Source organism: Corvus cornix, chromosome 2 (assembly GCF_000738735.6).
Source record: "Corvus cornix cornix isolate S_Up_H32 chromosome 2, ASM73873v5, whole genome shotgun sequence".
Classification (NCBI taxonomy): Eukaryota; Metazoa; Chordata; class Aves; order Passeriformes; family Corvidae; genus Corvus; species Corvus cornix.
The window spans coordinates 16,767,337-16,784,630 of record NC_046333.1 but is presented as its reverse complement, the minus strand read 5'-3'; the positions used below and the strand labels follow the sequence as shown (position 1 = coordinate 16,784,630).

At 41.4% G+C, this 17,294-nt stretch overlaps 1 protein-coding gene across 9 annotated transcripts in view; it reads left to right on the top strand.

Moving 5' to 3' along the window:
- The first annotated feature begins 6,720 nt into the window (after positions 1-6,720).
- Positions 6,721-17,294, top strand: part of MYO3A (myosin IIIA) — a 120,562-nt gene continuing 109,988 nt past the window's right edge. For 5 of the 9 annotated variants that reach the window (XM_019285868.3, XM_019285865.3, XM_039548713.1 and 2 more), the window contains exon 1: positions 6,721-7,031. The gene's annotated coding sequence lies outside the window, so the exon portion shown is untranslated. Of the gene's footprint in view, positions 7,032-10,288; positions 10,436-10,833; positions 12,345-12,382; positions 13,178-17,294 lie in introns of those variants that run through there. The other 4 variants (XM_039548711.1, XM_039548710.1, XM_019285867.3 and 1 more) reach the window with 3 other exon arrangements.

Sequence of the window (17,294 nt, the reverse complement as noted above, 5' to 3'; positions counted from 1 at the left end):
AGCTGGTATTTTTTTATTATATCAGACACTGTAGACCTCCTGCAGGTGGATGAAATACTTTTTATTAGTCCCAAGGGCTTAGCTGTTCAATAAATTAAGAGCAGGAAATCCAAGACATGTTATCCCTTCTACCTGAATTAATTGGCAAATTGTTCCCTGTTGCATAACAGGTGCAAAACACATCATATCCTGCGCCTTGCTCCTTCTGAGACAGCCATCCGAGATGCTCTGATGCTTTCTGTGCAGTGGGTCTTCTGGATCAGATTTCAAAAGCGAAATCTTGCCTGCCCTCTGTGAGCATGGAGATCTCTACTGCCTACTGCAACACCTTTGGCAATGGGCTGATGATGTGCATTTGCACTGCACCATATTCATAAATACTAGGAATAAACAGTGCCAGAAAGTGTAAAGTATTGCTCCTATTGTTGTCTTGCATCTAAAAAGGCAGTAAGGGAAACAACTTACTTTCATTTAAAAGAATTACTTGTCAAGGGTCAGTCTCCAGCCCATTCCAAACCAACATGTTTTACTGTTACCTTGAATGACATTGGGGTTAGGAATGTAAATCTTAATAGGTGCATCTGATAATTAGAAACGTGTATGTGCTCCCCCAAGCAGAAAACAATAGTGAGCTCCCTCACACAACCATAGTAATTCACTGTTTGATACTTGCATGCAGTAGCATTCTGAACACTAAACGAGAAGACATAGCTTTCACGTAACAAATTTGGGAGTTTCTTCTCGAGTCAGAGAGGTCCAGGGAGCATAGAATCAGGCTCACTGCCCTTCCAGCACTCACAAACAGAGCAGGCATGAGGTTTGCACTGCATGGCAAATGCACGCAAAGCTCTCCTAAGTGATACTTTGAATTTCTTCCAAGATGAAGTCCGGTTTTAGCAAAAATAAATTTTAACAATTGTTTGTATTTGCAGAAAGTTTGTATGCGATTTTCTGCTACACACGGCTCCTTTCTTTGGATTCAAGCAGACCTGAAGGTAGAAATCCGAGCTCAATTGTCAGATGGCAGCAGGGGAGCGGTGGGTGGCTCTGCTCTTCGCTGTGCCCCGGCGGTGAGCACCAGCCTTCCCCGCTGCTCTGATTTGCTTTCCCTCCGCTTCCCGCCGTGCCTGCTAAGTAAGGCAGCTGCCACAATCAAAGTCAGAACCTCAGGACACAAAACTATCTGCGGGAACGACCTTTCTAGACAGGCTGAGTGAGGATGGCAGTGCACACAGCAGCAGCCCTGACCTCTGCATGGCTAATCAAAACAGTCAAAAAATCACATTGTTGTCTCAACTGTGTGTGAAAACAATGACTAACCAGTATGTTTTAGTTAAAAGGGATAAAGGAGACAGTCTTGGCTTGTGCTGAGGCTGCTCTCCACCGGAGACTGTGTCGGGCAACAACAGGGTAGGAAAACACCCTAATCCTAAGGCTGAAGCAGGAACACCAAATTTTCACAGCTGTGAACCAAACCTGTTGGCTACCCAGTCTAGGGTCAGGCCTCCAACAGTGAGCAATTTCAGCTCCATCAAAGAAAGGTACATGAAGCACTGTAACAGGCAGAGATGGGATAAGACAGCCCTATATAAAATGCCTCATCCTAATTCTTCATTTGGGACTGGCTTGATATCTGGAAGAGGACTTTATGGTCTGGTCTTTCCAAATAGTGTGCTTGTGGACTCACATATGTGTAAGGACAGGTGAGGAAGGTGGAAAGAACATTAGTTACTATAAATTATTAAATAATATATATACAGCTTAGTTGAAGAGAATATTACTATGGTCACAGAGTCGAGAACAGGCTGTGCTTAAGACTGCCTGCAAGTGAGGCCGGATCATATCTTAAAAACAGCTGTTCTTCTCAGTGCTACCTTTGTAATGGGGGGTGAAACAGCCCTACCTCTACTTCCAGCAACACACTTTCAGCCCCACTCTCTCACCCCTTGAGACACTGTGCTCTGGTGTGAAAACCAGTTCAAAGTCCAGTTCACACAGGGCTCTGTAAGGGAAAACCCATCACCTACATGATGCTCATCATTTAGGGCAGATTGAAATTAAATTTCACTTTGCATGGTCCATTCCTCTGAGGCTTTTCAGCATTAGCAACTGCAAAGGCTGCTGAGTTTGAGCAACAGAGTTTATGCCACTCAACCTGTACCTTACAGCACTTTCATAAAGACCATTTTCACCTTCGGGACTGAAAACGTCCACAGGGTTAGATCCATTACAGCTCATCTGCAGGCTTCCTTAACAATCCCTTTCAAAAAGACATTTTAAAAGGCAAACTGAAGATCTAACTCTGGCACTGGAAGGCAGCTAGACACAGAAACTGCTGGACCATTATACTAATTGCAACTTAAATGTTTTAAAGAACAGCCAGATAAGTTTACCTCAGCTTTGCAAAGGTGTATTATTTAACAAACACACAGAGTACAGTCTTCTTTCCTATCTAGATAATGCAAAGGAGAAAACTTTTTACTTGACTTTTATTGACTGTTGGCTTTGGAGTTTTGAATGTTGGCTTTTTCATTTAATTTAATCTTGTTTATTGAAACCTTCAGAGCTAATCTGAATGATTTACACTGCCATGTTGTTGTGGCTTACAACTCATATTGAATCATGTCAGATACCATCTGAGGCATAAGGGTACAGCAGCAAAATCAATACTACCTAATGTAGAAATTATATATAAACTTATAAAATGCATTCCATGACTTTTTTGTTTTAATGCAAATCATAACATAGTACAGATAAGGTACATTTGAAAACTAGGCCTCTAGTCAGAAAAACATTACAGGTTATTAAGTTTATCTTGATTATCTTATGAGTGTTTTTGACAGAATATATTATCGGGTATCTTCTTAAATTTGAACCCTTGGTACCTATAACAATTTACATGAAATACCAAAGCCAGTCACTCTAAATAGCTTATATTAGTCCTAAGAATCTATAAAGTCAGTCCATCACTATTTGACAGACTGGAAACTGGCTACATGTAGGTTTCCAGATATTAACAGATTAAAAACCATTCAAATCCAGGCATGTTTCTAATGAAAGTCTGTATCAATCTGTCTTTCTCCTGAAGAATTTTATTCTTGACAATAGCAGGGAAGCAAAATTATTTTCTGATACAGTTTGCAACTAATGGCAGAAATCAAGGGAGTTACAAGTAATGGAGAGAGATGATCACGGATAGAGCAATTGGGACCACTTACCACATCAGCTGCCATAATCAATATGCAATTATTACTTCCAGGAACACAGAATTACTGATGCTTTAACAGCTTTTCATAGCTTTAAATTCTTTGCCTTGATTTGAAGGTGATCTGAAAGGGACAATATACTGGTACCTTCTGTATTTCATTTCAGCGTTTTAAGTTACCCTCAGTGTTTAAAAATCCATGGTTTTATTTCATAAAGTGCTTGTTACCTACAAAATCCTAATGACAATTTGGTTCTAAAAAACCATCTCCACTGAAATGTTGGAAGTACTCAGTGGGAGCAGAGGAGATTTGGTTCTGCTCCTACTAACAGAAGAGATTACAAGGCTGTCTCATCATTCAGGAGAATGGAGTGTTGGAAATGTACATCCGGCTAACAGCAGAGCACTGGGACACAAGTGTGGTAACAAAGACAGATAACGAGCTTAAAATCAGGATGGCACACAGCTTCCCTCCTCCTCCTTTATTTCTTTTTTTAAAAAATCTGATTCTTTTTTCAAAATAAATATGTTTTTTCCAAATGTGTTTACAGTCAACCAGAAAAGAAGAGGAGGAGCAGCTGGGAAGACAGCAAACTGCAAGCAGGAAAGCAGAGCTCAGCGTCTGTGTCTGTGTGCCACTCGCATAACCAGGCACAGAACCCTTCCAAATGTAATCCTGTTTGTGTCACTGTTTGCTATACTCCCTAACTGGATTAAAAAGAAAAAGAAGACAAATCCAAATCCTCCAAGGGCTATCTTTGGAACATCTCCGAGACTAATGACAGGCTCACAAATAGGAAACTGTTTATAAAACTCATTTGTGGCATGCCTCTGGATTAGAAAGCTGAGGAATTCAAAACAGTACAGGCAGAATAATGGAGAAAAACTCCAGAACAAGCTTTCCAGGTTATTCTCAAATTATGCTGTCATTCTCTTTTTGTGTCTGTCTCTTTTTTTGCTTGAAAGAAAAATAATTTTCTAGGTTTGTTTTTTGTTGTTGTTGTTGTTTGGTTTTGGTTTTTTTTTTTTGTAATTTTGCAATTGTTTGGGATTAATGAAGTGTGTATTTGTGAAGTGTGTGAAGTCTGGCAATGTGATTGCTACCTCTGGCTCTAAAAGAAGGAATAGACTGACAGCAAGCTCCTGGTATGTCTCAAACAGGGAAAAAATGTGTAAAACAATGTTTGACACATTCCGTTTATCCATTGTTAGTATTCTGGACATTATGTGATATTCCAAACTTGAAATTGTCCAAGAATAGTATTTTGAGCCCCAAATTTGCAAACCTCATAAGTAATTTCCATTCAAAATCAAGGTAGTTGCTTTAAAAAAAGTTATTTAAAAAAAAGATATAGCCAAATAAAATTCATGAAATTGTTTAGGTTATCATTCTTTTCCATCTTGTTGCTAGATACTTAGATTGCATTTTAGAGTTCCTTACATATTATGAGGGTTAGTAGTTTAATTTTTCCAAATGGTAACCTCAACATCCAGTTAATCCACAGATTAAGGATCTGGTGCCTTATGACTCTTACCAGGACTACTGGAACTGATACAGTCCTGAGAGCAGTTGGTCTTAGGTAAACCATAATGTCTTTAGTGGCTGCATAGAAATGTGTGTTCTCTGCCTACTGAACAACACAGATTTTCTCTCCATCTCATTCGTACAAAATGACATCTATCATTGCTGGCTGACACTTCCATTTTTGCACCCCTTCAGAGGCAGAAGAAAAAACACACTTGTTCAACACTGAGTCTTCTTTTATCACCTGATATGAAAAGACCTCTATTTGCCCCATTAAAAAAAAAATGGTTAAATTGCAGGACCTGGAATGCAATGAACTGAAGAGACTGAATGCTAAATTCTAATTAGATGCACATATCAAACATCAGTTAACTGCTTCAATTATCAATACTCTGATCCTGCTTATACTTTACAGATTCACAGTCCTATTTATATACCAAAGTACACCTGTGTTTAGTAGTGTCAATAGCAGTATTTGTTTAATAGGTATTTTACTTAATGTCAGACTGCTGATCACCTAAACCTTCAAGGGCTGTGAAGAACTGCAACTGTAAAGAAATGCACACAGCATCTCATAAAGGCAAACTGAAGGCACTGCTACTCCAGGATACAAGTGATACCCTTCAGGATACCCTCCATACAACTGATTCAAAAAGATGTTGCAAAAAACTGTAGAGTACCAAACCTGAAATCTCTAAGCAGTTAGTATGGGAACTGCTGTATTAACTAGGTGACTAACAGGATGACCCACATGACCAATATTACCATGTGACTGCTGTTGTTTATTGCTTAGTTTAGTTTTTTAATCCCACAATTTTCAAGCCAGCTTCATGACTGAGGGATATGTTGTACACACTTGGAAATGACAGTAGCACAACCCCAGATCTTTACCTGCACATTTTCAAGATTGGCACTTTACATTACCCCCAGGTATGCAGAAAGCAGCAATCCTCAGATGTCCCAACACCTTCTTAGTGGTTGACATCACTGCACGTAAGCAAAATCCTTTAATGTTATTTTAGTGATCAGTGTGTTCCAAGAAAAGGATAAGGGTACTCTCTAAGTAACTGATGACACCAGGACACATTTTGCAGCATAGTTCTCTGCAGTTATCACTGGGTCCCTGAGCTTCTGTAGTGCATTTTTTTTAGAACTGTAGAAGGTTTTATACTCCAAATTTTCCAATATATTGTTTCCCAATATTTTGTTTGAAAAAATTAAGAACACTTTTTAAAAATTGAATTTGAGACTTGAGTTCAAACTGTGTCTAACTTAGGACTTTCTTAGATGGAAAACTACACCTGCAAAACCCTAAAACTTTGCTACTTCAAACCCTGTGAAATAGAAATAGCCGTGAAAATTTCAACACAATGCTTTGTACATTTTAGTTGTAATGGGTTTTTTTCCCTAATGGATATGAATCAGTAAGCATGAGTTAGGCTATCACCACTCAAAGGTAATACTTCTGTGCTAGATGTGCAGCTCCTGGGTCTAATGACAGGGACTGACAGAGGCACAGTTTAGTGAAGCTTTGGGTCAGCTTCCTAAACCACTCCTACTTTCTGGCAATTCCTAATTTTTGATTACTCTGACTCTCCCCTGTGCTTACGGGCTTGTTGAGACTGTGAAGACAGTTTTGGAGTGGGAAATTTCAAAATTCTTTTGATTGCAGATTTAATTGGATTCAATAATTACCACCGAGCTTTTAAATTATTTCCCTGTTTGTCAAATGTTCTGTATTACACATGCAGTTAAAAAAAGTCTGAAAAGTACATTCTGTAAATTTGAAAGAATACAAACACTTCTTTAGGAACTAAGTTAGGTCATGGGACATGAAAAAGCTGTTGAATAGTCACAGCTTTTCATCTGCAATGATCTGGGTTGGATGTTAAAGGTTTTGTATCCTATTAACAATCTCCTGAGCTAACCAGCCCCTTAAATGTGATTACAAGGATCACGCATCTAAGACCTTCAAAAGGGGTTACAGAGCTCTTTGATCAACTACAGAAAATATCTGGCAAAGCTCAGGGTTGGTTTAGAGAAAACTATGCATTCAATAAATAACTTATACTTTTGGACATCCTGATAATTCATTATGGTAGATGGTATTTATGATCAAAAGAATACTGAGCTAGATGTAGACAAACTCCGTGGTGGTTTTCCTAGAGGATATTTACTCAGGTGCTGCAGGAAGTACTGCTTCTCTGTAATAAACACCAAAAGGGGAGGAGTTCCTTATATTTGCTACAGGCTGTGCTCAGTTAAGCAGCCAGAGAGGTCAAAAAGCACTTCCCCAGAGAGGTAAGTTCTTTGATTCTTACAGTGGTGGTCTTCTGCTAGTTAAGCATGCTTGTTTATTTTCTTAAGTTATCATTTATTTATCTGCTGATCTTTTTGTGTGTCACTTGTTCTTTGCATATGTACCTTGTTAGCCATCAAAACACCTCCTCTTCAGTAGAATACTATTAAAAAATCAAATATAAAGAAAAAAATAGATGAAAAGCAGGAACATATGCCTTAGCTCCCACAAACTCTCTATGGCTGAGCTCTGCCCAGGATTTGGAGCCTAGTAGCCAAGGACCTCCTTTTGTAGGGAGGGTCCATGGTGTACTGCCTATCTTCATCCTGCCTTTATTTGGATGTAGTACGATCTTTCACAGTATAGAAAATATTATTTTAAGTAAATTATAGCCTTAATTTGGTGCCTTAATCACAAGACCATCTTACCTACCCCCCAGCCCCCACCCCATTTTGTTATTAGAAGCTTCTAAGAATGTGTAAGTCTGAATGTATCAGTTCTGGAGTAAAAGAGGTCTATTCTACTTATGTATGTTTTGGGTCCATTATATTTCAATAATGAAGAGTAAGACATTCTAAATGCAATTCACGAATGTGATCTAATGCTGAAGATGCTTTGAAAGGTTGTCTGTTCATACTGCTTTCATATTTGTCACATAGTAATTTAAAAATAGTTTTCAGACTTGCACCCCCAATACTTCTAATGAAAGTAAAAATTATGTTGAAAGGCAAGGAGAAAGTCTGAAACTAATCTAATCACAGTCTGTTAAAAAGATAGTGTAGTATAGATGCTGTCTTGTGGCATTAACTGCAACTTAACCTCATACCAGGTACAGCTGGAGATGATCACACTTCATTTATCTTTTAATATATATAGCTGGATACTGTCAATACATGATACTTGTCCTTAATTTTTTCAAATTTATTTTGGGGGAGAGAAAGCATATATCCTTATTTACTCTAGAACTTTGAAACCTCATCTGAAAGGCTTTCTAAATAAAAGCAAAGCAGTAATTTTTCGGGAAGATGAGGAGCAAAAGCCAAAGCATGTTGAGATGGAAAAAGAACATGAAGGAGTGAAAATAATGGCAAAGGAGAAATGTGGCTAGGCTGCTTGACACTGAATGTCACGTAATCATTTCATGAGTAAGTTTTCCAGCACAGTCAGTGTCTATTTGACACATAGATTGTCATTCCCTAAGGGCTGAAATTCCCTGTTTGTTTGAAGAGTGCCTAGCTCTACAGGCCTTGGACATTGGTTGTGACTTCAACTAGTTTAAACTAGGACCCTTTCTGCAGCAACAGGCTGCCATTACTTCCATACCGTTCAGGATTCCCTAAATGAAACAGACATGAATTTTTTGGAGTTTCACAGACCAGTTCACCTGAATAATTAATTAATGCAGAAGACATAAGTGTGTTCAACACTCCAAGTGGATCAGCTGAGCCCTAGCATGGGCTTTTACCTTTGAGGCCCTTTTGACAGAGGGAGTGCTCACAGGGAATTTCAGGTCTTCAGAGGTAAGGGATGGTAAGTTCGGCACACAGATAGCCAGAGTTAGACGAGGCAGGCAGCAGCGGTTTTAAGACAGCACTGCTCGAAGTGGAAGGGGACATAGCAACCAATCACTCATGTTACTGTTTTTTCTGGTTCCTATGTCTTAGCACTTTTCAGCTCCTTGCTCCACATCTCAGATGCCCGCAAGCTCTTCCTGGAAGAGCTATGAGTACACCCATCACTCCTTTTTGTACCTGGGTGTCCACTAAGAGGCTTCTAGTCTTCTTCTGATGGTGCACTCCAGTCAAGCTTCTGCATGATCAGAGGATTAGACTGTCGTGCTTCTGCATGTGACTTATGATCCATCAGACATGCAGCCGGAAGGCAGTGGGGCACCAGGCACTCCCAAGCACAACTAAAAGCAATGAGAGCTTTGCTCAGGGAGGGGGAAGCTTTTGCAGAGTGTTGCTCCTGCAGTGATTTGAGCCTAAAAGGTATGGATATTTTTACAGCTGAGGCCCTATTATGCTAGTGCTTCCAACTCTAATTAGTAAAATAGGATCATAAAACCAGGAAGCTCATTTTGTATTTCTATAGGGTCTCAGCCAGGGGAAGAACAGTTATGAAGGGACAGAGCAGCCAGCAACAAAAGATAAAGTCTATACAGGATGTTAAACTATCCCTCATACATTCCTACATGCATAATGCAGCGCACAGTCTAAAAAAGGCAACAACTTTTATACAATAAAGTAGTAGTGCTTGGTTGAAGGAAATCAAGGGGCCTCTTGTCCTTATGCATATCTGGCTCATGGCTGTTCAGCTTTGGAGTTTGAAAAGTTTCTGTTGATGATTTTCCCACAGGGAAGAATTTCATAAGGTTTCTTGTCCGTGTGATTTCCTTACTGGCTGTGATGGGATAAGCAGCCATACCTCTTACAGATATATTCACATGGAAAGGCCATCCATGAGCTACCTGGTGTCTACTCTGCTTTTGTGGAAGATGTAGAATATAGACAGCTCTGAAACAGTTCCCCTTATGTCAGACCTGGCTGAAAACAAAACCCAGGTTCAAATATTATCAGAAAAATGGAAGCTGACAAACTCGACTCAACAGCCAAATTCTCTGTTGGAGGCACATGATCCCCAGTGCTGACTGAGTTTGGCTGCTTCTTTCCAGAGGATGTGTCAGGGATCTTGCAAAGAAAACCTAACCAGCATGATTAAAACCTGGTTCATGTACCACATAGGAGCTGTACTGATAAAATTCATCTATTTCCAAACTTCTGAGTACTTTGTCTTACAGCTCCACTCTGCTATTACGTTATTACACTTACATTGTGCTGCTGCTCTGTAGTCACCTCTCTGCAACAGGTACTAAAGTGAGCTCGGGGTGTGCACCAGATGTGAATTATTTTTAGCGGGCCAGGTAGGTCCATTAGGTTTCCTCAGGGCAGCGCAGCCGTAGGCAGCCCCAAGGCCACGAGCCGCAGCTCTCCCGTGCCAGGCCAGCAGCCTCGCTCGGCGGCCGCCGTGTAATCCCCGCGGGGCGCATCAGGGTGCGGGGGCTGTGACCCAGCTCTGGAGGCGGCCGGCCCGGGATCCCGAGCAGCCGTGGCCGGCCCGGCTGTGGGCTCAGCAGCCGCCGCCGTCCCGCCGGAGGGAGCCCGGGCCGCCCAGGCGCCCCCGCCGCGCCCTGCCCGGGGCGGGCCGAGCCCCCCGGCTTTGCCGGCGCCTGCGGGGGATTAGCGGGGCAAAGCGCTCAGCCGCCGCTGACCCCGAGGCGGGACGGCAGCCGGGCCGGGGCCGTCCGCAGCAGAAGGACGGTGAACCCGAGGCACAGTGGCCGGAGGCGGCGCGGCCCCAGCCCTCGGCGGGGCTGGCTCTGCAGGGACCGGAGGTTTCGCGGCGGGTAATCCCCGGCCGGGAGCAGCGGGCAGGGCACAAGGGCGAGTCCCGGGGCCGCTGCCGGAGCAGGGGCTCGCGATGGAGCTGCGCTGCCAGGCGGCCACGCCTCGCCGAGGGGCTTCGGGACGGCCCCCGCGTCGATGGTGGCCCGGCCCCCAGGGGTGGCGCGGCCGCGGCCCGGCCGGTGCCGTCCGCAGCCCCGGGTCGGGACGGGACGGGTGCGCCGGGCAGGGGCGGGGCGGCCTGGGACTGCTCGGAGCCGGGAGCTCCCGGCACCGGGGCATGTGAGGGTTGCCTCTTGCGGTGTCTCATTCTGATGAATCGTGCTTTTTTCTACTTTTTGTTATCCTTTTTTTTTCTCCTCCTTTTTTTTTTTTTTTTTCCCTTGTGAGTGAGTTTCTGGTTAGAAACGCGTGCGGAGTAGTCCGGAGAGATGCCTGGCCCGCGTCGTGCCCGCGGTGAGAGCAGCCGGGCACTGCCCGCCCGAGGGACACGCGGGGCTGCGGCGTGACCGTGGCCTCGGCAGGACACGTGTGGGGTCTTACCGTGCCCAGAGTGCACTCACGCCCCGTAACTTCTTGCCTGCTAATGCTAAGTGCTAGCAAGTTTGCTTGTTGTCTGCAATGCCTTCCTTATCTTGCTATCAAGTTACTATATCGCCTTAATTTCAAGCCCTGACAAAGCTCATTGATACAGCAGCTAAATTAATTTCGAGTTGCCACTTTTCTGCTGTTAGAAGTTCTGAGAAATAGTGAGTGAGTGAGGTCACACCATATTGATTCTTATGGCCTTATAAAGTTTTACTGTGTTAAAATAGGAAAACTAAGTGATGCCTTGGCTTTGAAAAACAACTTATTTGCTAATATATTGATCTAGTGTTTAGTCATTGAAAAATTGTTCTCATCACTTGCAGTGCCTCTCTTCTGGGAGCCACAAAATTAGCTGGATATAATTCAGTTCATGGATTGCTAATGTCGGTTCATTACTTCTGGTGGCACAAAGTCTGAACACAATTTGATAATTAACCGTTCCCCCTTCCGTTATTAATCTTGTTTCATGATTGTAATGCCCCTGCATAAATATTGTCTGTTGGATGACAATTGCCACAAAAATCTTTAGCTATTACTTGTTTTCAAAATATCAGAGCTCTTAGAATTGACTACAGTAATTAAATTTAGCATTTTGTTTCCTTGTTCTTTCCATACCCTCTTCCTTTAACTAAAGGTTGGCTTAAAAAAAGTTGGGGTCCTGTACTGCTATCATGTATAAACTCTGAAGGAGTGCAATCTAGTGGGTAGCCTCTATGCATGAGAATAGATTGAATGCTTACAGCCCTCGCTGGTTCTTTAACTTGTTGCTTAAAAAAATCCCCTCCTCTGATGTAGTTTCCTTAGAACCGTAAACCTCAACATGCAGTGTGACTTTGCCTGTTGTGGGGCATGGCAGAGAATGGATGAAAAACCAAGGTGGAACCTAGCACTGAAGTAGATCTCTTGCCCTCTGAAAACATTCAGAGAGTGAAGAGCTGAAGCCTCCCATGAGCAGGGCTGGCCAGTTCAGTCTGCATCAAGTCAAAATGTCAAGATCAGCTGAATAATAATCAGCAGATGAAATGTCAGTGTGGACACCCAATATGCATTTATCAATAGAAGGAGATCAGGTACTGATACCACACAGTACTGCTTCTCTACTGTAGTGTAGAAGTTTTACAAAGGTCAAGGAGTCCAGAGGCATCAGATGTCTCTGAAAGCTGTCTTGCTTTGTTGGGAAAGTTGTCACTGGATAACAGTCACCAAAGAGAAGAAGTGTTTTTAGAAACAGAAGAAGCAGTTACCCAGCCTTTCAGAGAGTAAACACTAAAAGCTGGCCTCAAAATCAGATCAATTTCTTCCTTGAACGGCCCTTAGATTGATGTAAGTACTTTGAATTGTGCCCAGGAAATATGTTGTCTGATACTTGCCTAAATTGATCACCACTCCTTGCCTCCAAATGCTTTACGTAACCATTTATTCCTGCATTTACATTAATTTAGGGTTTGGTTGCTGGGTTCAAGGTTTGCTTGGCAGTGTCATTGCATGGTGCTTGCCTTGTCTGTGCTTCATGAGACAATGTCCAAGTTGTCTGACAGCTTTCAGGTGATGACGTGGCTGACTTGCAGTTTCTTTGGCTGTAGTCTGGAGCTGATACTCATTTTGCCAGTTGTCAAGCTAAAACTCTTTATTTCCAGCATTTAAATAGGATAGAATTAATTTACCTTAACATGTCTGCATCTGAAGCAGTGTAACTGGCCTTCTGTTGTAGGCAGTGGAAACTGAGCCAGTAGAATCAACAGTGTCTGGAGACTAAGCTGTCTTATGCTAAGATAAATGCTACCCAGCTAACATGAATCAATTTTTTATTGCTTTGACTGAAATGGAATTAAAGCATCTAGCTTAGGTTCAAATAGGTGTATTCTACACATCAGCTAAGGTGAAGCTCACCTAAATTAATGTCTTGTATCTTTCTTACTTGTGTAAGCACACAACAGCGAAAGACATGAACTCACTGTTAGAGAAGGTTGTTGATTTTTATTCTTTGTCTACCATAGCTGGGACTAAAGAGATTTTTTTTCCCTCTGGAAGGTTTCTTGCAGACGAGAAGGACAATTGAAAGCAATGGGGAATATATAGAGTGGAAAGTAGTAAGCAAACTGATGTGCAGTTGAAGAGGATAATTCATCTAGACATATGGAGAGTACAAAAATAATGTAATTATGCAAATTTGTTGTTGTTTTAGAGTGAAATTATAATGCTAAGTGCATTCAGCTTTTGACAAATGAAGTAAAAAAACCAGCCTGCAAACCTCCAAACACTTGTCTTTAAGTAATGGCCAAACTAGATAATCTGCTCACACTGAGCTTAGATTTGAATATAGTTCCCATTCAAATACAGGTTGCATCACCATTGAAATCAGAGGCTGAATATTCCCCCAGAATTAAACAGGGGTGATATTTGAATTTCCAGAGCAAAACTTAGTCTTTGAATGATGGCTAAGATAAAATACTGCATAAATCATTCATTATAGCTCAAGCTGAGAACCTGAGCTGCAATCCATGCTCTTAGTTGAATAATCGAATTATTTGGACATTTATCCAGAAATTGCTAGGTGCTAGTATAATGAAGGGCATATTGTAGCCTCATGCTTTTTGGCTTGTTTTGAGAATTCCATGTGGCAGCCTTTAACTTTCTTACTAAGTACTTGTCAGTGTGGCATAACTCATGAAATAAGAAGAAATGTGGTTTGGGATTTGATTGTGCCATTCCATTAAGTATTTGAAGGCCCCACTGTGGCTTGTGATCAGTGTCAGACCAAAGAACTTCCAAACGAGATATTGGAAAAAGGCAATAAAGGTGGTGAAAAAGTGAGGTGAGATGGGGTTTTTTATTTTATATAACAAGCTGTCTATTTTTGTTTGGTTTGGTTTTGTTAGTGTGATTACGTTTTCTGGCATCCATTAGGCAAGAGGTTTAAGTTTCACAATCTGAAGGAATGCATTGTGTCATCTCTGGAGAGGTAACAGACCTGACAGGCCATGTGTGCCAGTGTTCTTGGCACCTGACATCTGCCAGTCGTGACATATGGGAAGATACCTGGCACTTGACAGGGCAGGATATGTGCAGGAGCTATCTGGTTAAACATAAGTAATGTTTGCAATGAGAAGGAGAGAGTGATGTGAACAAACAAAACAGAAGACAACCTCAGTAGGTGTGTTTTGAACTGAACCAATGACATCCTGGTTCCAGTTTCCAAGACCAGAAAGTTGTGGTAGCCAGGAGACAAGACAAGATGCTGATGGGAACCTAAAGGCTGGATTCATTGTGTATGTGAATTGCTAATCATGTAGGCTTCCTGTGTGGAGAACGATGAATGACATGAGGCAAGGGGACTCTCATTTTATTAGCTTTTTATGGAGGAAATGGGTATGTTTTCCTCCAAGTGAGATGAAGGTCCATTCAGAAACTATTGGGGGGGAAGGTTTATAGTTTATAAAGAAGTTGCACTTCTTTGAAGAATTAGGTGATATGAAACAGTAGTGAAACTATTGGATTAGCATACAATGTTCTATGTGAAATTCAGGCTCCGTGTGCTTTCAACCCAGCCATCAGAAGCAAAACCTATTGTTTATTCCCACTTGACTGTGTTGTCTCTAATGCTCTGTGGCCTTGACTGCAAAGTCCTCCACAGGGCCATTGGTTTGTGTCTGAAGCTTTGGGTGTGATAAATGTCCTTCACTGAATTGCCTTGGCAGCAAAGAGAGTCCAGAGGAGATATACTATGTTCTTCGGTAGGCTTCCACTTCCCTCTCCAAACTGACTAGATATTGAAAATGATGGAGAATGCAGCCGTCTGCCAGCACAGCTGCTGAACAGGGCATCTCTGGGTATCTCTAATATTTGGCCTGAAGTCTGCTGTATAGGGTGCATATGTTTGATGTGAAGCAAAAAGTCACATAGGAATGACTCACAAGAATTCTCACCCAATTTGTTCATGTAACTGGCACCACATCCCCCTCTCAGAGAAAAAAACCACCAACCAACCAACCAACCAACAAAACCCCAAGCCCTGTTTACTTGGAACTCCAAATGTATTTTTTCCTTGCCTTGAATATCCTGAATTTAATTGCTGTGTCAGTCTGTTTGGCTCTCTCAGACTTACAGGACAATGTACTCTGTGATTTAAACTTTGTTTCATGAGCTCATTAAGAACTTTAACAAACACAACAAAGAGGGGCTCAATCCCCTTTTGCCCAGGTCAGTCTATCATGTGAATTCATTTATTCACCATTCAAGCCATAAGGTTTCATAATTTATAACCTGTAACTCTTAATTTGTGCACCTCCAAGCAAAACCAAAAGAATAAAACCTAGCTGGGGCTAAGAGACTGCTTATCCTTTCTCCTACATCACGGTGCAAGTGTCCCCTTTATCACACCAAGAAGCAGGAAAACCTCAGCAGTCAGGCTGCTGTTGGATTTGCTTCTAAAGCTTTTTGGGTAAGCTGATATTTTATACCTTCCAGCTTGGAGGTTTGGCCTATACCATTTTCATAAGTGAGCAGATTCTGGGGAAACTGCAACAGGAAAGATAACAGGAGACAGAGATTTGCTGGTGATAATGGTGCATAATGCTCATAATGGCCCTTGAGCTCTTTCAGGCCACCAGTCTGCCTACTTGGTGCTCTTTCTTTGACTTACTGGCACTGTGCCCAGCATCCATCAGGCCTCACCAGCAGGTTAGCCAAAATCTGAGCAGAAGCTGGGTCAACCGTCATGCTGAACACACCAGAAGTACTTTAAAAAGGTTCTTTTTTTCCTAGAGGTTCAAGGGTACATTCCCAGCTTAGAGGTTTGGATCAAGTTATAAATTGTGGTGGCTTTTATGTAAATTTTTAATGGTGAAGGGTATGATAAATTATCCAGTTGGTTGGGCATCCAGACACATTCCAGGAACAGTCCAATTTATCAGTGAAATATGAGATTAAATCATTATCAGCTTTCACAACTTCACTGAGATGTAATAAAATATTATCCATCATCCAGAATAGAACACTTGAAATCATTCTATTTAATATATTTTTAATAATAGAAGTGGAAACTAAACAATTTATCTGCAGGGACTTGTTCTTAGACTTGGTGAAAGTGAGGAAACATGGTATTCAGTATGGCTTATTCAAGTTATGATTTTGAAGCTATAAATCAAAACAAAGAATGAGGATGAATAATTCTTTCTGGAATAGCACTCTTAAATTATTGAACTAAGTATGACAGCTCCTGAATGCATATTTGTTAAGTATGTGGTGACTTACTAGATGATGTAGAAGACTAGATGATGTGCAACTGGTGTGACTTTCAGAAGAAAACAAAAGCACAAGGGAATTTCTCTAGCACTTTTTCTCTGGTAGCCAAATAGCACCTGCAGGATCATGTTTCCTTAGCCCTTTAACATTTCTCATTGTACCGGTCTCTGCAGACAAATAAGCAATTGATACTGGGAAGTCAATGAATTTCAGCTTCATTCTGTCAATGTATAGGGAGTTAATGAAGCCTGGGAGGCTGCCTGAAGCACCAGGTTGGAATGTTACTTCTTAGAGTGTTCTACTTCATGTGAAACATCTCTACAGCAAGATGGACCTTTGCTTAGGCATGTATTTGGAGATTGAAGGTATCAGAGTTCTCTGCTTGGCTCTGGCGCAGTCTAAATATGTGAAGCTGCTCTTTGAGTTCCTGTGTCAGAAGTGCTCCTCTTCGAAAGGGAGGAATTCAATCTTTCTTTCTTCAGCGCTGCATATCTCCTACTGCCTGGGTCAGAAGCTCCTGTGTTTTCTTGTAATGTGAGACATAGCAGGCTCTAGATTTTGATGGAAAATTACATATTATGTAGAAAATAGCCTATATGTAGACAGGCTTCAATATGGTTTGGATGCCTCAGTTCTTATGAACGCAACCATTGACACCTTTTTACTTTTTTCCTTCTTAAAAGAAAAATCACTAGTTACAGACTTTAGTATCCAGTAAGATCTTAAACAAATAGTTAGCCTCAATTTTAAAACCTAAAGTTTAAATACAATTTCAAAATTTCTCTGTTATTATTGAAACCCTCAAAGCAAGGGTTTGGGATTATGAATCCTAATCCCTTTATCATCCCAAATTTAGTTATTGTTTTGTGTAATCCCAAATATGAGCAAATTACAAAGCATTTATGAATATGAATATATATGAAGTGATTAAAAAACCCAACAGAATGACTGTATCTGAGCACTACTTTAAAGGCAAAGAAAAAGAAAGTTAAAAAAAAAGTTGTAACTAATTTGTGTTCATTTTTGGGG